Here is a 20,801-nt window from a genome sequence, read left to right on the forward strand (position 1 = left end):
TAAGAGCCATGACTGAGTTCAATTCACTGCAACGACATGGTGGCTCACAACCATCTAGAATGTGATCTAATGCCCTCTTCTGGCACGCAGGCATACATGCAGGCAGAGCACTGTATATAATAAATAAATAAATCTTTGAAAAAAAATATTTTTTGACCATTGTCTCAGGAGACCACAGATACCCAAACACTATCTGAAAGTCTGGAATCCACCAAGACTAAGCTTCAGTTAACAGCCCTAAAAACCCTGCGTAACACCAAGTGCCAGACTAGAAGCCTCAATGCAGCTCACCTTTGCTACTTTGTGGGTTCTTCTTTTTCCCACACTTTATTTCCCACCCCCACCCCGTTTCCCTCCCTAACACTAGATAGGAAAGAAGCAAGGATAGAGAGGAGAGAAGAGAAGATTTAGAAAATCTCTGAATCTCATTTCTTTACTGTCGTTTCTTTGACTGTAGCTACTAACAAACCACAACCAACTGCCTAAACACCACAGCCACCACCCCTGCTGCCTTCTGGACCCTGGCATTTACGTACCCTTTGACAAGTTCCCAGAATTTCAAATGTCACACAATCTCAGAAATTATCTGCAGCTGGCAAAACCACACGTCTGGAGATCAGTCCAAAGCAGCCCCACATCCCCATACCTGGGATTAAGATGAAAGCATAGTCTTACAGGATTTTAAAGAATCCAAAATTCTAGAATTCTTAAAAATGTCACCACAGTCCACACAGTCTGGACAAATAGGAGAAGAGCCTCTGAAGGAATTTTATGCTATTTTGTAAGGCAATCACATGGTTCACAAATAGCTTATTATCAAGTAAAAAAATCCAAGATGTGAAACTATTAACAGAAAAATAAATCAACCTAGAATGAGAAAATTAGATATGCAACCCACATAACTCAATAAAAGAATTAAGAGCCAAAACATAAAAACAACTCAGAATAAAAACAACCCAATCAAAAGTAGGCAAAGATGGGCTTGGAAAGATGACTCAGAACCCAGGTTCAATTCCCACCATTCACATCAGGCAGTTCACAACCACATCTAATTACAGTCCAAGGGACCCAAGACCTTTGGTCTCTGTGAGCAACTGCACTCACCTGTGTGCACACGCACGCACACCTTAAAAATGATTTTAAAACATTTGTAAAAGCGAGCAGGGAAGCTAACAAATCTTTCTCAAAAGAAGGCCTCACCACTCCAGCACACACGGACACGCGCACACCCATGTTCAACACGAGATCAGCCAGGTGTCCACCAAGAGGTAAACTGATTAAATGGGATGGAGAGAGAGGCTCTTGGAACACACCTGAAATCCCAGGAGCTAGGTGGCACAATCGTAAGGTCACAATTAAAGAGAAGCAGGAGCCTCAGGCCGCCCTCCGCTACACAGAGAGTCTGACTTGAGAATGTCTTAAAAAATTAAAACACACAATGTGCGCACCAAGAGGGGCCTGTGAGATGGCACTTGCTGAGCAAGCCTGCTGAACTGAGTTCAACTCTTAAAACCCATATGTAGACAGAAAGAACTGACTCTGAAAGATGACCTCCAACAGGGTGCACACATGCATGAAGTCATTTTTAAGCCAGAAAAAAAAAAAAGGAGGGAAATACACATATATACAAAAATGCGTGTGGTGGCACACACCTGTAATCCCAGCACTCAGGGCAGAGGCAGGCGGATCACTGTCTGAGGCTAGCCTGGTCTACAAAGTGAGTCCAGGACAGCCAAGGCTACACAGAGAAACCCTGTCTCAAAAAACCAAAACATAAAAAATTTAAAAACCCCATATATACAACATTTATCCAGCCATAAAGAATAAAAACTGTCATGTGCTGCAACACAAGTGGAATGTAGGATAGTACATTAAGTGAGTAAGTTAGACACACACAAATGTACCATGTGCATGAGGTTAAAGAAAACCCTTCACAAGGTAGAATAATGGTCTCTAGAGATTGGGAAAGATGTGGGGGGTGGGGTGGGAAAGATATAGGGGAGGGTGGGAAAAGGAGGCTGAATCTGATATATATGCTTATCACACCAAAAATAATTCCACAAATTCCATTAATACAACTAATACTATTAATGAACATTCTTTTTTTAAAAAAAAATATACAAAATAGCTAGCAGGTAGCAATGGCTGGTAAGAAATGCTCACTATTATTGATACTCAGAATATTTCAAATAACAGCTACAGTGAAACATCTCACATGTTGGAATGGCTGTTACCAAAAGATCAAAATAAGCAGTGGCAATGGTATGCACAGAAAGCAAGCTCTTTGTACACTGCTGGGGGCAATCTGGTTTTTAAATTAATTTTTTAAATTAATTACAGTTTATTCACTTTGTATCTTAGCTATAGCCCAATTTCACCCTTCCTCTCTCATCTCCTCCCATGCCCCTCCCACAGTCCACTGATAGGGGAGGACCTCCTCCTCTTCCCTCTGACCCTAACCTATCAGGTCTCATCAGGACTGGCTGCATTGTCTTCCTCTGTGCCTGGTAAGGCTGCTCCCCCCTCAGGGGGATGGGGGCATTCTGTTAAGAGCCATTATAGGGATCATTTGGAGGTGATGTCCCCACAAAATAAAAAGAACTAGATCATGATCTATAAATCCCATCAGTAGGTACACATGAAAATAACAGGAGCATGTCAAACATTTGCATGTCCTATCATTCCAGCAATACCCAGATGTGGAAATCAAACTAGGTATACCTCAACAGGTGAAAAAGATGTGGTTTATGTTTGCAACAGAATAACATTCAGCCTTTAAAAAATTCTGTACTCTGAAGAAACATAGCTGAATCGGAGAACACTATGTGACATGAAATAAGCCAGATACAGGAAGATACATTCAGCTTGACCTCAAACCCAAAGAAGCCTAAAAGTTTAAAAAACTAAGGTGCTTCATGTAGCTACTACATTTCTTATAAAAAAAAAATATTGTTTATTTCCTAGAAAGTAAAAGCAGTCAGGTATAAAATAATCTATATTCGCACTTGGAAGTTTTAAAATTCCAAAATCAGGGCTGACTATGGTAGCACACATAGTCACACAGCTAGAGCTGGTAGGCAGATGGAGTCAGAAGGATCAAGAATTAAAGGTCAGACTCAGGCTACACAGCAAAGCTGAGGACAGTATGGATTACATGAGCTCCTGTCTCAAAACAAAAGCTCCAAAAAAACCCCAAATGTAGCAAATGATGGAAAATGTAAAGTCAAACTTGTAAAACCCTACCTCCTATGCCATGACCCAGAGATCTTAGAAGTGAGGAGCTGAAGAGGACGATTCAGTTCTCAGCACCCACATGGTGGTGCCCAAACACCTGTAACCCCAGTTCTCAGGGACCCAAAGCCCCCTTTCAGTCTCCAAAGGCACCAGGCAGACACGGGATGCATATACATTGCAGGCAAAACAGCCATACATATAATAAAATAAAATAAAAGTAAGCTGGACAGTGGTGGTATACCCATTTAATCCCCACATGTGGGAGGCAGAGGCAGGAGGATCTCCTAAGTTCAAGAGCATGGTCTACAAAGTGAGTTCCACGACAGCCAAGGCTATACAGAAAAACCCTGCCTAAAAAATAAAATATAAAATAAAATAAAAAGATAAGTAAAGACTACTAAACTCCAAGTGTGACATTTGTCAGAAGAACACAATATAGCTTCACCCTGGGCAGAGGTCTGAAGCATAAAAAATTTCTAAGTATGACCGTTTTAAGTATCAAAGTGGAAATGGGACTCCATGGTACTCCCTGTAAGACCCTGAGTCTCACACCAGTCCCTAAAGTAATAAACACACACATCCCCAAACCCTAAGGCACATTAGCAAACTATACCAAAAGTGTAACACAGAACTTAGGTTCAAGGATGTACAGAGGTGCTCTGGTAGAACAAAATTTACTAAGGCCTTAGGATTTGAGTGACCAGGGCTCAAATGAGAGCTCTGAAACTTGTTATTCTGTGCAAGCAGAGGCTGCACAATTTGGCCTTCCTGGGCTTAACACTGCATTTCTAAATGTACAGAAAGCATAAGGCATTGTGTCTATGAACTCCCGTGGACATATAAATAAGCACAGATAAGCAATGCTTCCTGACTGGCACGCCCAGCAGCTACTTCCTAAATCCAGGGCAGCTCTCTACAGGCCACCCTCACACCTACCATGCTTCCATTAGTGCTGGTGCCCTTCCTTGCCTTGTTTTATGCTATTTTGTTTTGAGACACAGTCCCCGAAATAGCCAAGGCTGGTCTTGCATTTTGAACCCCACCTGTCCTGCTTCTGCCCCAGTGCTGAGGATTACAGGTATGTGCCACAGACTGGAGGTGTTTTTCTCTCTGAATATTTACAGATTAGGAAAGAGCAGCAGAGCTTTCTGTTTCCTTTAGTAAGTTGCTAACTCTCAAAAAAATTTTTATGATGGCTTACAACCATCTGTAATTCCAGTTCCAGTTCTGGCAATAGTATATATACATAGAAGAAAAACATTTACAAATAAACAATTTTAAAAATCACTTGCTCTATCTGTACAAAAACAAAAAACAGCAACTGCAGAAGCCTGGCACAGTGGAACATGCCTAGGTCAAAAAGCCTTCACACTAGCAGTATAGAAAGATCTTTCTCAAACAAAACAAAACTAATCTCATCCCTGCAAACAACAATAAAAAACAAGATCATTTCAACTTGCATGTTTTTCAAGAAGAAAATGGTGAGAAATTAACTTTCTTAAATTTGTTTTCCTTAAGCGATTAGCACTGGCATCCCATTTCTCACTTGGGCAGAAAGAACAATGTATAGGCCAGAGAGGCAGATGGGAATGAAAAGTCCCTTACACTGTAGAGCTGGACAACTGGAGGCAACATGTGTATAGCCCTCAAGCAACCTACTTTTGTGACTGGCTTTTTTATTCCTCTTCCCAACTGTTTACTTTCTGGAATCAAGTGAGAAAGTTCATGAAGGTTAATGAAGAGGCCCTCCTGTGTACCTGTGACATGAACTCAGTTTAAAACTAGTCTTATCTCAAGTCTGTCACTACTGCTGCAGAATATCTGATCACACCATGACCCCCAAGACTGTGTGGTTTACTGGGCTCAACCCCACCTTCTCCTCTTTCATTAATCTAGGACTCTAGGTCATGGGATAGTGATGTCCACATTCAGGGAGGGCCTTCACTCCTCAGTGGAACCTCTGGAAACACCCTCTCAGACACATTCCTAACTGATTAAATTGATTCTAACTGATTAAATTGAGAATTAAGGTTACCCATCTCAGCACAGTTGAAGTTCTAAGATAACAAGCACAGCCAGTAAGGTGGCTCAGGAGATAATCAAGTTTTCTGTGCAAGCCTGTGGATCTGAGTTCCAGTCCTAGAATCCAAAAAGTTGACCTTTGATCTCCACATGCATGGAGACACAGACACAGACACACACTTCAAAATAATGAACAGTACAATCAAGAGACCCTCTACAAAAAACAAGTGCTGCAAGCGACCAAGTTATCTATTAGGGCAGGAAAGATTGCTCAGAGGTTAGGAGCACTGGCTGCTTTTGCAGAGGACCTGGGTTTGATTCTCAGCACCCAGAGTAGCTTACAGCTGCATATATATATATATATATATATATATATATATATATATATATATATCTCCTGTTCCAGGAGCTCTGTGCCCTTTTCTGATTTCCACAGGGACCAGGTACACGTGGCAAACAGACATACATGCAGGCAAACATTCATACAATAAAAATAAACAAACATATAAATTAGGAAAATAAAAAAAGATCTGCATGTTGAATTCTCAACTGGATAGAAGTGCTATTCTAAGCAAAGGACTAAACTAGAAAGTATCGAGACACCCACTAATCCAGTCCATTTTTAACAGAGTTTAACTGTGAGGTTGACTATTATACTCTGTGAAGTACTTGGGAGGCAAAGGCAGTGAGAGGTGGAGTCTAGGCCAGCCAGGGTGCCACAGTGAAAACAAAAGGTGCAGCACCAGGGAGACAGAAGATGTGGTGTGGCTACTGAATGAATTTCCTCCTGGTTAGGAGAATGAACACAGCTTTTGGACAGAGTACAGAAAAGATCCATGTAAGGATGTTCCAGACAAAACAGGCCTCTAAGAAAAAGGGACTTTATCAATGCCAAGTATGTAGGATTCCCCCAGACAAAACAAAACAACAGATCAAGAGATGATATAAAGAGCATTGTTTTGTTTTGGGGATAGTTCCTCATATATCCTAGCCTGGCCTCAAATGTACTCCATTGCCAAGAGTAACATTAAATTTCTGATCTCCACTTCAATAGTGGATCACAGATATATGCACTACCAAGTCCAGTTAGTGTGGTGCTAAGTAGAACCTTGGGGCCTTGTTCATTCTAGACAGGCCCTCTACTAGCTTAACTAGAGCTGCAGTCCACGAGACAAGACAGACTCAGTGCATGCTTATTTTCTCCCTCAGCCTTCTGCCCATTCAAAGGCTTCCCTCATAAGCACCCTCACAGACAGCCAAAACAATTCTGAGTTAATTGCCTGGGCATCCTAGGTCTAATCAAGTTGACACAGCAATCAGCTATCACACCTGGATAGATATGAAACCCGAAACAAGCACCCTTTTGAGGTTTCAAGTAATATGGGGTGCTACGATGCTCAAGATCTTTTTCTTTTTTGTGTATGGTGTGTGCACCTTTTCGTGTGGAAGCCTAAAGTTGGTGCCAAGAGTCATCTTGATTACTCTTCTACCTTATTCAATGAAGCAGGGCTTCTCAATCAAACTCAGAGCTCCCAGATAGGTCTAGTCTTGTGAGCCAGCTTTGCTACTGGAATCCTGACTCTCTCTTCCAAGGCTGGATTTGCAGGCAGGCTGCCACACCCATCTGACACTTTATGTGGGCTTCTTGGAATCTAAGCTCTGCTCTTCTTTTCTGAGACAAGGTCCTCATGCACCCCAAGGTTGCCTCAATTTCCCTTTCTCCTGTCTTGGCCTAACTGTTGGAAACACAGCCATGCACAACCCCTGGCTAATGATGGACAAGTTTTATAAATAGGTAGTTGTGATGGCTGCACAACAATGAAATTGTTCCTAATGGTGCTGAATATGTTCACTTAAGATTGAATACAATGAACAGGGTTTGGCACACACCTGTAATTTCAACACTAGGGGACTGTGGGGATCAGAGGATGCCTTGTGTGAATGTGTAAGGAATGGCTCAAGTCCCGAATGCATGTACTGACACAAGCACAGCCATCTCAAGGACCCCAATGCCCTACACCCATGAAAATAGCAAAGCCTTCTTCTGGTCTGTGTATGGATGTTGACAGTGTGTGTAAAAAGTACAGACCAAAAGTTTCCTTCTCCCAGATGTTTTACAGTATAAAGTTGCTTCCTTAGAGAGACCACCTGTCAAGATTAGCTAAACCTCACTCAAAAGTGAGCTTCCGGGCTGTTGTTGGTGTGGTTCCATCAGAGTTCATTGTTCACCTCCACCCTGATCCCAGCTTTTATCTCTTTGTCCTTTTTTCATTCTTCCATTCCCAGTCATATCAACCCCAGAGCCATGTAAGGTCAAGACAGGGAACCTGAGGCAGGAAGAGTTTAAGTTCAAAGTTAGCCCAAGGTAACCCCAAAATAAATAAAAATAAAAGTGTACTCTGCTAGAGAATTGGCGAGGTAGATAAGCATGTGCCAAGCAAGCATGAGGACTAAGTGAGTCTGGGTCTCCAACACTCATGTGAGCAGCAGCTGGGCATGGTCGTCTGCCAGTGATTCTAGCAGAAAGCAAACACCCTTTACAGCAAGCTAGCAACTCAAGACTAACTGAGCAAGCGTAAGCTCTGAGACACTGCCTCTCAACATATCAGGTGGACAATGATAAAAGACACTCAGCATGAGCCTCTGGCCCACAGCAGCACTCATACCCATACACACACACACACACACACACACACACACGGCATACAGAATACACAAGCCAAAAATGTGCCTTCAATGGCACAAAATAAGCAAAAAATGTGTGTGTGTGTGTGTGTGTGTGTGTGTGTGTGTAATGGCAAATTTTACACCACATACATTGTATCACAATAAAAATTAATTTTAAAAATATGTCAATTATATGTTTGTTACTATGTTATTGCTATTATCAATTTACTAAAAAAGGAGGGGACTTCAAAATCTGAATTTGTGCCAACATTAGGCTGCTGTGACTAGAACAGCTCTACAGAGAGGAAGTTTTACTGTGTTTAAGGAAAGTAGGTAGGGCTTGGTCTGGAACTTGTCATCTGCCTGCCTCAGCCTCCAGAGGACTGGAATTTCAGGTGTGGTTTTCTGTGATGTCTGGCTTACTCTGATGTAAAATTTAAAATCACAAACTGTGACCCCACCACAACCTAACTCTGAAAAGGCAAGACAATTTAGACATTCAGAACTTCATGAATTCCACATAAATTTTGGGTAGGTAATAATTTCCTTTTCTTTTTAAAACAGAAATTTATTATGCTGTAGTCCCAGGCTGGCCTTGAATTCTAGATCCCTATGCCTCTGCTAGCCGAATGCTGAGGTTACAGGTGTACACCACAATACCCAAAAAAGGTAGATAACTAAAATTGGGAATGTTCCACCAGGTGGTGGTACCACACTCCTCTAATCCCAGGACTCGGGAGGCAGAGGCAGGTGGATCTCTGTGAGTTTGAGGACAGCCTGGTCTACAGAGTTAATTCCAGGACTGCTAAGACTACACAGAAGTTTAAAAAAAAAAAGAAATTGGGGCTGTTGTAAGGACTGCAATGAATCTGCTACTTTGGGTAGGGCTGTGACTCCCTAAGACAGTGAATTTACTAATCAATGAACACAAGTTGTCTTCTTTCATTCAGCCTTCCTCCCTCCCCTTTTCGCAGTCTAATGATGGTTCCCACATGCTCTTCCAGTGAATTTCATTCTGATTGCAGTGATTAATCTTGTCAATTTAATAGGATCTACAATTACCATTAAGCTGGACCTAGTGACACAAGCCTTGAGGCAGAGGCAGAGACAGAGGGGCAGGAGGCACAGGGGCAGAGGCAAGTGGGTTCTCTTGAGTCTGAGCCCAGCCTGGTCTACAGAGTAAGCTCTAGTCCAGGCAGGGCTACTACACTGAGACTGATAAAAACAAAACAAAGCAAACAAATCGACAGAGCACTCAGGAGACAGAAGATAATCTTTGTTCAATGCCGGCCAAGTCTACACAGCAAGTTCCAAACTAGCCAGGGCTACAGAGTGAGACACGATCTAAAAGAGTCTAGAATCACCATAGAATCATGCCTCTAGATGGGTCTATGAGGCTGTTTGCTGAGAACTTGTTTGTTTCTGGTTATTTATTTGTTTGTTAGTTGGTTTGTTTTTCAGATGGCCCTGGTTGTCTGGAACACAGAGCCTCCTCAGTGCTGGAATTAAAGGCACCTGTTACCATGCCAGGCTAGTGCTGGGCTTAGTGTTTGCTACCTTTTAACCAAACTGGGAAGCCCCACTAAATGAGAGCAAACTCAGGCAGGAGTCAGGCCAGGTCTGAAGCAAAACCAGAGTTAACTGCCAGTATGCATCAATCTTTGCTTCTCAATGTCACAGATACACGGTGGCCACTTCTACCCTCCTGCTGCTGTGTGTTGCCCACTATGCTAAGCTGTCCACTCTCAAACTGTACACCAAACACTCCTTCCTTTAGTTGATTACCTGCAGCAGTTGATCACAGTCCTCTTCAATTTCTTTTCTGTGAAGAGGGGTAACGGAGGTAAAAGCACTTGCTGCTCTTGCAGAGGGCAGGGGTTTGGTTCCCAGCACACCAAATGGTGGCTCATAACCCTCTGATACTTCATTTTCTGGTGATCCAACACCCTCTTCTGACCTCCTCAAGCACCAGGCACATACACATTACACATACATATAGCAAACACTTATACACATTAAAAAAAATTCTTTTAAAAAACTGTGTGTGTGCCCGCACACACACAAAAGAAGAAGAAGAAGAAGAAGAAGAAGAAGAAGAAGAAGAAGAAGAAGAAGAAGAAGAAGAAATCCTTAGATTCTTTACAAATAAGATCATGTCAGCTGCAGAGATGATTTTGCCTTTTTAAGTGTGAGTGTCTGTGGTTCCCCGTGCCTACAATTTCCAGTAGTAGATTTTTCTGAATAAAAGAAAGCCTGGACATCCTTGTCTTGTTCATCTTAGAGGAAGTCCTTTGCCAATGAATAGTACATGCTAAGGGTTTTTCATATATAGTCTTTATTATTCTGAAGACATTAAAGCTATATATATTTTTAAGGTGTGTTTTTTGTTTTGTTTTGTTTTAAGACAGGGGTTTTTTTTCTATCCTAGAACTCATTCTGTTGGCCTTGAACTCAGAGATCGCCTGCCTCTGCCTCCTGAGTGCTGAGATTAAAGGATCGCACCACCTCTACCCAGCTTTATTATAAATTTTATCAAATACATTTTCTATGTCAATAAGAGGATTCCCCCATGCTCAGAGATAGCTCAGCAGTTAACAGCACTGGCTGCTCTTCCTGAGGACCCAGGTTCAGTTCCTAGCATCTACATGGCAGCTCACAACTGTCTGTAACTCAAGTTCTGGGCAATCTGACACCCTCACAGAGAGATACATGCAGGCAAAACACAAATGGGCATAAAATAAAAAATAAATCATTTAAAATTTTTAAAGATGATTCTGCCAATGGTATTAATTCACTAGGCTGAATAATTTTGAATTTGGAGCCACCTTTACATCACAGGCCTAAATCCCTCATGGTCATTATAACCCTGTAGCACACTGCTGAATCAAGGTTGCTAGTACTGTGCTAAAGACTTCTGCATCTGTAGTGTCCTTGTGAGGCTAGCCTCACAGAGTAAGCTAGAAAGCACTGTCTCCTGTTCCAAGTGTTGAAGACTTTTAAGAGTTTGAGAAGGACTGGTGTAAATTCTTTTTGGTTTTTCTGTGCAGCTCTTGCTGTCCTCGAACTAAGAAAGATCCACCTGTCTCAGCCTCCAGAGCACTGGGATTAAAGACACAAGCACAGTGCCCTGACTGAGGTAAATTCTTTACTTCACTTCACTTCCCAGGCCCAAGGCTTTACGCTGTAAAAGAGACTGGAGACAACTGATTCAATTGATGTCCTGTTTCTTTGTAATTCAGCTATAGGTTTGGTAGTTCTAGGAATCTGTCTAGTCATCTAGGTTATCTGGTTAACAGGTATACAATTGTTCACAGTAATGCTATAAATTCTTTGATTTCTGCAGTTAGTGGTAATATCCTCAAAGTAGGAGCGCCCCATGATGAATGACCATGTTGGACAGGCTCTGTAGAGCTGTAAGAGCAGATACCATTCAGAATATGTAAGATCCCATATTTTCTTAGAACTGGAAAGACTCAGGAACAAACTTCTGCCTCGTGGTGGCTGCCTAGCTACAAGGCATCTCTGGACTCTTCGATTAACGAAAGTAGAAAGTGAAACCAACACTTCTTCCTTCCCTGGATATATTTGCCCAGTTAAAAAAAATCCAGATGGGAAAGAAATCTCCAACCTACCTCAATATCTAGTTCAGATAAGGTAAACTTAAATGCATCACTAGCCAACACTCTTAATTTGTGTGCGCACGTGCACATATGTGAGTAATATGTGAAGAAATGTATTACATATTACTTCAGTACAGTACTCTCTGTGATTACACTATAAAGCCCTCATTTTGCAGGTTAAAAAACCCATAACTAGATATAGCTCTACATTTTCTTTTCTTTCTTTCCTTTTTTCTTTCTGAGACATGGTCTCTCCATATTGTCCTGGAACTAACTCTGTAGACCAGGCTGCCCTCAAATGTACAGAGATCCCCCTGCCTCTCTGCTAGCCCAGTGCTGGAATTAAAGGTCTGCCACTATACCTGGCTCAACACTGTCTCTTAATAGAATCTCAGTTGAAGTAGGACAAGGAGTTTATTTTCAAGATTTCCTTTGTGACAAGGCAGCTCAAACCTGTAATACCAGTATTCCTGAAGTTGAGGCAGGAGGATTGCTGGAAGTTAGTGGTAAGACTGAAACATAAAGTTAAGGGCCAGGCTAGCTTACCTCTCAAAAACAAAAACAAAACAAAACAAAAACAAAAATCAAGTGGCTGGAGCGATTGCTTAACATTTAAGAGCACTAACTGCTTTTCCAAAGGAACCAGGTTCAAGTCTCAGCACCAACATGGCAGATAATAACCATCTGTAACTCTGGTTTCAGGGAGTCCAATACCCTCTTCTGGCCTTTGCATGTACTGCACATATGTGCACAGCCATACACACAGTCAAAACACCCATACACATAAAACTTTTTTTAAAGATTGCTGGGCATGTGGCACACGCCTGTAGTCCCAGCACTTGGTGAGGCAGAGGCAGGTGGATCTCTGTGAGTTCAAGGCCAGCCTGGTCTACAAATCAAGTCCAGGACATCCAAGGCTACACAGAGAAAAAATGTCTCAAAAAAAAAAAAAAAAAAAAAGAATTAATTTAAAAAAATTTAAAGCCGGGAGGTGGTAGTGCATGACTTTAATCCCAGCACTCAGAAGACAGAGGCATGCAGATCTCTGTGAGTTCAAGGCCTGCCTGGTCTACAAGGGGAGTCAAGGACAGCCAGGACTCTGTAACACTCAAAAAACCACACACACACACACACACACACACACACACACAATTAAAGACCTCAAACAAACCAAGATGTCTAGGCAATCTTGCCTGCACCCACTGTGCATCTGTACTGTATCTACCTTGAAATTTCACTTCTGAGTAAATGCCTTGTAGTCTGTGCAGTGGGAGAATTCTTTCTGTACAGCTACATCTATAAAAATAAATAATCACTGTTGTCCAAGCATTGCAGCACAAGCCTCAGCGAGGCAGAGGCAGGAGGATCTATGTAACTTTGGGACCAGCCTGGTCTACACAGGGAAGGTCAGAACATCCAGGACTACACAGAGACCCTATCACAAAAAAAATAACTAACACAACAACAACATTATTGTCTGTAATGAAGGTTTTGGTTTTTTTTTTTTTGTAAACTCAGTTATGTTATGTAAATATGTTTTTGTTTTAATCCCAAATATGGAAATTTAGTTGGGCTTTAGTTTGTCCACAGCTGTTAATTGTCTCGTGCAGGGTATGGCTTTTGCCAGCTGGTAATGGCCTTTCTTGTGGGGCATGGAGAGGGGCGTGATCTAGGGCTCTTAGGATATAAATATGAAAGCCCAGAAAGAAGAGACAGTATGGCATGCAATGATGGCATATGGAATGTAGCAGTTTGGAGAGACCAGAGACAGTTGATATGGCTGGTGATTTGGAACAAGCAAGAGAAAGATGCTTCAGGAAGCAGCGGCTTGGAGGAGACTGCTGGCTACATTTGCTGTTGACAGAGATTTGTATAGCCCTTAAAAAAACCCATCAACCCTGGATCAACAGCCAGGAGAAAATGGGGTCTGTGCCCCCTCTCCCTACAAACTTTCTCTCTCCAACCTAGAGTTGAGGGGTTAATGGAAGAGAGAGGCTTTAAGTAACACCAAATAAAAGTTTAAAAAATGAATACTGCAATTGTCTGTTCACAAAGGTGAAGCTGAGGTTGTAGCTTGGTGGTAAATGCTTGTCTACCTTGAACACAGCCAAGGGTTCAGCAGCCCAAACTACAAAGTGATACAAAAAGCCACTAGTAATACTAACACCACTGAAAACTTAACTTTTAGCATAGCATATAATATCTTCAAATCATCCTTCTGTTGATGGACCTTCTTGATTAAGTTCTTCTTTCACATAAATTCTTTGGTGCAGAAAAATTGACCTCTACAGGCCTTTCTCTAGCACAGTGCTCAGCATCATGCATCCTGAGGCTGCCTGCATGTTGACTACACTTTCACTTCCCGAGTGTTCTCTACAGCAGCAATGAGAAACAGAAAAAAACCAACTCACTGCTCAGTTTCTGACCAGCACTGTTTGAACAAGTTACTAATTAACTATACCTGCCATCTGTCCAGCGCTCTCGCTCTCTCTCTCATTCTAAGAAGAGTAAGTAAGTGAAATCATTCTAGCCTGGTCTACTTTAAAACCTTAATTGGCTTTTAAAAACCTTGACCAGGCTGGGAGTGGTGATGTATGCCTGTAATCCTATCACTCCCTGAGAGGCAGAGGCAGGCAGATCTGGTCTACAAAGCAAGTCCAGGACAGCCAAGGCTACACAGAGAAACCCTGTCTCAAACAAACAAAACAGGCAACAAAAAAACCCTTGACCAGAAGGCTCCGTCCTTCAGAGTCAACAAGCAGATTGTGGGTCCTCTGCAACTTCAGACAACTTTGTGAGTTCACTGCAAGGCACAAAGCTGTTCCATTTGGCAGGGACAGCTGGGTAGGTACAGAGCACACATGACAGGTATAGGTGATCAGCTTAGCCTCCAAAGGACAACAATAAAAAATGGGAAGACCTGCCTGACCCATGAACTCTGTCTTCCTGTTTAGAAGGTAATCATTTTTCTCAATTCCGATAGCTAATACTCCTTTAAAAGTTCTGAAAAGAAAAACTGGACCAATGGTCTACTCTCTGTGTAGACTAATTAACTGTCTCTCAATCCGTCAAAACAAGAGGTAGCTCAGCAGTTAAGGGTACTGGCTGCTCTTCCAAAGGACCTGAGTTTGAATCCCAGCACCTACATGGTGGCTCACAGCCATCTGTAACTCCAATTCCAGGCAAGTGTACACCTTCTTCAGGCCTCCTCAAGGAACCAGGCACAGGCATCCTTCACAGACACAGGTAAAATATCCACACACATAAAATTTTTAAAAATTTCATTAATAAAACAGAAAATCCACCATTAAGACCTCCCCAGAGGAGTGATAAAGAAATTCAGTTCAAAGACAATTAGCAAACAGTAACTAATCCACCTACAACATAGATTATGAACTACTTGTGAATTTGTTGTTGTTGAGTGCATGCTCCTGAGTGAGTAGAAGTGTAAGCCAGAGGTTGACAGAGGTGTCCTCTCCATTGCTCTCCAACTTGTATTTCAAACAGTCTCTCCCTGAGCCTGAGGCTCATCATTTCAGCTACCCTTGCTGGCCAGCAAGTCCCTGGGATCTATCTACCTATGCCTCCTCAACTCCATACCTCCCTACCTGTGCTGGAGTCACGGGAGTGTGCCACCATACCTAGCTTTTCTGTAGGTATCTTGGATCCAAACTCAGGTCCTCCAGCTTGCACAGTAAGCACTTTACAGACCGATGAGCCACCTCCCAAGACTGTTTTCAAATGCCATGAGTGTTGGTACAGTGTTCTTCTGAAATGTATACACCTTACCCTTGTTCATTCAAAGGCTGATTTCTCCCCCCCCCCCGTTTCAATTTGGATATTGCATTGTGATACTTATTCTAAGCATCCTGTCTCAATTTTGTGTAAACAGGCCAAAATAAAGTAACTAGCCACAATGTTGAGTGATGGGAGGAGCCAGAGGGCAGGAAATGCATGGGAGGAGAAAGGGTGAGAGGAGAGCTAAAAGAGCAGAGCTGGAGGATCCTTGGAAGGGCACGGAGAGATGGAGTGCCCCTAATATATCACAAAAAGCAAGTATAATCTAAATGTTAGGAAACTATGAGGGCCTGAAGGTTTAAGAGAGAATAACTATTGCCCAGCATTGTGTTCTAGGTTAACTAAATAATCCCAGTCTCTGTGTGGTGATTTGGTTATACAGCTGTTTAGGATTAACAGCAGCTTTATTAAAAGACAGTTATTAGTAAATATTAATCGTCACTTACAACACATGGGTAAAAAGGCAGAGCAGGAAATGCTTAGGAGCGTCATGAGCATAATTTAAATCTAACACTTCGACAGTAGTCCATCACTGCCCCAGCAAATTCAGGGCTTCTGGTGGTTAAAAACAGGTCTTCTAACACTGTACAGCTGTATCTAATGGGCAACTACACAGCAAATGTCCCAGACACATTAACAGGGAAAGTATTTAGCTCCTTCACTCTTTGAGGAACCTTAAAAAAAGCTTCCTCTCAATATCTAGATGACTGAGTCTGCTGCTCAAACTGATTAAAGGACTAAAACAAATGACAAGTATTTGAAGCAATTTCAATGGAGTTCTACGAAGAACAAAAGAACAAAACAAAACAAAAAAAAAAAACCCTGCTTGACTTATATAAAGCAGAAGAAAATTGCCCCAAAGACAGAAGAAAAGGCATGTGAGCAGAAAGCAAGGGGAGGGGAGAATGGGGAAGCCATGTGTAGGTGGGAATTCATGTGATAATTCTTGTGATGGAACAGACAATACAATTAAGCACTGAACAGAGATCTGGAGGAAGATCCTGGTCATCTCCTCCCGACCCCTTCCAAAAAAATCAACCATGGGCCAAGGGCTAAAAGAGCTGAGCAGTGGTAGTGCATGCCTTTAATCCAAGCACTTGAAGGCAGAGGCAGGCAGATCTCTAGAGTTCAAGGGCAGCCTAGTCTATAGACTGAGTTCCAGGACAGCCAGGCTACACAAAGAAACCCTGTTTTACCTGGGCATGGTGGCACATGCCTTTAATCTCCGCACTCAGGGAGGCAGAGGCAGGCAAATCGCTGTGAGGCCAGTCTAGTCCAGGACTGCCAAGGCTACACAGAGAAACCCAATCTTGAAAAAAACAAAAAAGAGAGGAAAAAAACAAAAACAAACAAACAAAAAAACCAAACACCTTGTCTTTATAGAGAGACAGAGGGGCTAAGTATGACATAAAACCCAGAGAAGAAAACAAACTGGTAGATCTGACCCAGAAAAATCTTAGTTCTACAAAAACACATGACCAGATAAAGTTTACCAAGAAAACAAGCCAAGAAAGAAAAGAATCAAAACTCTGTTAGCTGAGCCATTTACAGATGGAGGAGAAAAGGGGCTCACTTGAGCTTTGGCCCATAAGAGCAAATTTACAGAACATAAATAACTTACATTGCGGGCTAGAGAGACAGCTCAGCCGTTAAAGGCTAGGCTCACAACCAAAAATAAATAACTAATATATATTTTTAAATAGTTACTTTCCTATTGCTGGGTTAAAATGCCACGATCAAGGCAATTAATCTAAGGGTTTGTTTGGGCTTACAGTTGCAGAGGGATAAAATCCCATCACCATCAAAGCAGGGAGGCTTGGCATCAGTAAGGCAAAGTAACTGGAGCAACAGAGCTCACAAGCAGGAAACAGAGAGCAGAAGTCTTTAGGTTTCAAAGCCAGATCCTAGTGACCGTATTTCCTCCAGCAAGGCCACACCTGTAAGTCTCCCCAAACAGCACCAACTTGAGACTTTCAAATGCCTAAGACTATGTGACATCTCAAACTACATTTAATCCATCAAAATTCAAAGCTTAAAATATCATTTAACATTTTTCCTATTAAATGGGCAAAAATGTTTACATTGATAGCTGTCACCTATCTAAACACAATTCTCAAACTATAAATGTTAAATACAAACCTTCCTGAGGCCCTTTGAAAACCTTTTTTTGTTTTTTTGTTCTTTTGGTTTATTTTGGAGACAGGGTTTCTCTGTGTGGCCCTGGCTGTCCTGGAACTTACTTGTAGACCAGGCTGAACTCAAACTCAGAGATCACCTCCCAAGTGCTAGGATCAAAGGTGTGTGCTACCACTGCCTGGCTTGAAAACAAATTGGTTTGTTTTGTATTTTGAGACAAGGTTTCTCTCTATAACTCTGGCTGTACTAGAAGTTGCTCTGTAGACCAGGATGGCTTTGAATTCAGAGATCTGCCTGCCTCTGGCTCTCCAGTGCTGGGATTAAGGGCATGTGCCACTACTGCCCATATGAAAATGAAATTTTAAGTGTTGTATAGCCACCATATCTTAAGAAAATGATTGGATAAATGATAAAAGATAAACACTGATTTATATATATGGGTGTTTGTCTATATGGATGCACATGTACCACACCCATGCCTGGTGCAAGCAGAGGCCAGAGAGGGTGTCAGATCCCCTGGAACTGGAGTTACAGGCTACGTCAGAAACAGAGCTAAACTCCAAACCAGGCCTGGCAGCATAGCCACATCAGAAACAGAGCTAAACTTCCAAACCAGGCCTGGGGGCACCTGTACTCCTAACACTCAGGAAGCTGAAGCATGAGGACTGCCAAGCTTGGGACACACAGGGAAACCTGGGTTCAAACAACGCACACATATATACTACAGAACTAAGCTCTTTTCAGCTTTTAAATTAACTACCTGCCTTGAACAAGAATCTCTAAAGAGGACTTGTTTCCCTCAGCCATTTCGGCTGACACTAGTGCTTCAAGTCCTGGGCCTCCTGGATAACAGTAGGATCACACTTCAGGATGCCTTCTATGATGTGACTTATTCTAGCCAATGAGCCAGAAGTGATGTGTCATTTCTGGCCTAGAACAATTCCCTCAAGGTTCAAGAGCCTTTAGCAGTTTGTTTCTTCTTTTCCATAACATGAATGCTCCTTCAGGAATAGGGAAGATGCAGGCCCATCCACTTGCTGAGTATGCAGAAGGCTCTGGGTTCTACCTGAAGAACAAATGGGGAAGGGAAGTACAGGAAAGGGTGGGCCTGTATCTCAAATTCAAGGCCACTCTTGTGCTAACATGGCAAACATCTCCCAAAACAAAACAACAGAAAGCCTAGAGGCAAGCCAAGAACCTCTGCGCTATTGTACCCATTCAGAGGTTATCATCAAGCATAGCCTCACCTGTGAAGTAAGTCTGATAATGCTTCAAAGATCACTACCTGGAAATTTACACACCACAGATACAGAACAGCTTGTATCTGACTTCTAAATAATGCTGACTTCTAAATAACACAAAGCATGAAATTAAGGAAGGCATACCTTCACTGAAGATGCTATTCTCTCTGCAAACTCAGAGACTAGGTGCTAGTCCCAGCCCCTCTAGGTGGTAGCTCACAATACTTAGGGCCTCCTTGCTTCCTCACTGGAAGAATAAAGCGACATGTCAAAAGTTTCACTTGAATTTGTGAAGCTTAAAAGATGGACTGTACAGACTGTCACACACTGTTCCAGAAAGGGAGGAAGGCAACTTCCAAAAAGCAGTTCCTCAGAAAGCAATTCAACTTTTTTTTTTTTTTGGTGTTGGTGGGGTGAATGGGAAGGGAGGAGTCAGCTGATCTCTAACTCGTAGCTGTACCTCCAAGCTGTTCTAAGCTTTTTAAACCTAGGACTAAAAAAGAGACAAAGGTGATAGTGCCTTGTTTTGCTTTTTGGTTAGGCAGGCAGGCTAAAAAGCAGATAGCTGGTAAGCTTTGAATCTAACTCCAGATATAATAGATACATCTCAATGAATGACAGCCTGGCCATAAGCCCCTCAGAGGAACCTACATGCCCTGCTTGTTGAAGAGGAAAATTAAATAAAGTCTCTTCCATCACCTCTATTCCTCCCATTTTAAGCTATTCTTAAAGGCAATTCTGGAGTAGGATTATAGTTCAGTAGCAGCATGCTTGCCTAGCTCATGTGAGGCTGTAAGTTCCACATGACAATAAATTAGCACAACAAAGTCATTCCTCTCCCAGCACTGGGACATACCAGCTTCTTCAACAGGCATAAAGTTTAACAGAGAAACGTCTACCTGGTACAGCATTTAACAAGGTGGCATTAACAATACTGGCACCCCTAAGCTGCAATACCTACCTTCCCACTAAAGTCACACTTCCATGTCAAAGTTATCAAAAAATCCACTAAGAAACCCTCTCCCTACTTTAGTCATCAAAGAACTTTAACATTTTCTTTAAGCTATATATAGTTAGGACTCTCACCTTCCAAGAGTCTACAACTTCCTGAATCTTCAGAACTCTTAATTTTACATTCCCCACAGCTGCTGGCATCTTTTTCTTATAGTAGACAATAAAAATCTAGCAAGTTAACTACTGGTCCAGAAACTATTCACAGGCTACCAAAAGAAAGTTTTACAGCAGCTTTACAGGTACAGAGTTTTAAAGCTTTAAAGAGGGCTAAGATGTGGAAAGAAGCAAAGCAATAGAATACTTCAAACTAAGATCTGAGGTTCAAAGCTCAAAGTCATTGAGCCAAAAAGCTGAGAGTCTGATGCCAGCGAATACCTACTGAACACCAATGGGAACAACAAGAGCCTAGCTTCCAACATGTGCCCGAGGAACTCCAGCACTTTAAGGAAGCAATGTACGATCACCAGAGTCTGAATGCAAACACCCTCTGCTATGGTGAGCTGTGGGCTCCACAGATGACTCTTTGGGCTAAGCCTAACAGAAATGGGCCAAGATCAAAGATCATAAAAGCAAAGAGGCCACAATGGTGGCCATGAAAAGCTTCTCTTCACTCCCCACACTGAAGTCATCCTGCTTTCTAACCTCAGAACATTACTTGTTTTCCTTTCTGAGGAGCAACGAGCTCAAGCCCAGGTCCTGGCCAACTGATCAAGCACTCCTCAGATGTCACCTCTAACACAGGTAAGTAGTATTGTTAGTAGTCTCAAACTAGGGCAGGCTTTGCTCTAAAACTACCTCTTGCCCACTACAGGTCTCTGGGAAAAGGGGGCCAAAAGAGTGAAGTTCTGTGAGCAGTGTTCCTGTCCATTAAAGTGAAACCGATAGCCTAATTGTAACCCACCCCCAACCCTCCCCATCACTGCCCATTCAATCCCTGCAAGCATGGGACTTTCTGCAGGGTAGGATCTTTAACGGGGTTACAGGTTAGATGAGGTCATTAGAGTTGGCCCTCATTCAGCATGACTAAAAGGAGGCGGTCAGGACACCACACAAATGAGGACAATAATGT

At 42.3% G+C, this 20,801-nt stretch overlaps 1 protein-coding gene across 2 annotated transcripts in view; it reads right to left on the bottom strand.

The window, feature by feature from the left end:
- Positions 1 to 20,801, bottom strand: part of Rab7a (RAB7A, member RAS oncogene family) — a 53,656-nt gene that overhangs the window by 26,676 nt on the left and 6,179 nt on the right. The window contains exon 1 of one of the 2 annotated variants that reach the window (XM_060383716.1): positions 537 to 561. The exons of the other annotated variant lie outside the window; for it this stretch is intronic. The gene's annotated coding sequence lies outside the window, so the exon portion shown is untranslated. Of the gene's footprint in view, positions 1 to 536; positions 562 to 20,801 lie in introns of those variants that run through there. 2 annotated transcript variants of the gene reach the window in all.

This window comes from Meriones unguiculatus, chromosome 5 (assembly GCF_030254825.1).
Source record: "Meriones unguiculatus strain TT.TT164.6M chromosome 5, Bangor_MerUng_6.1, whole genome shotgun sequence".
Lineage (NCBI taxonomy): Eukaryota > Metazoa > Chordata > Mammalia > Rodentia > Muridae > Meriones > Meriones unguiculatus.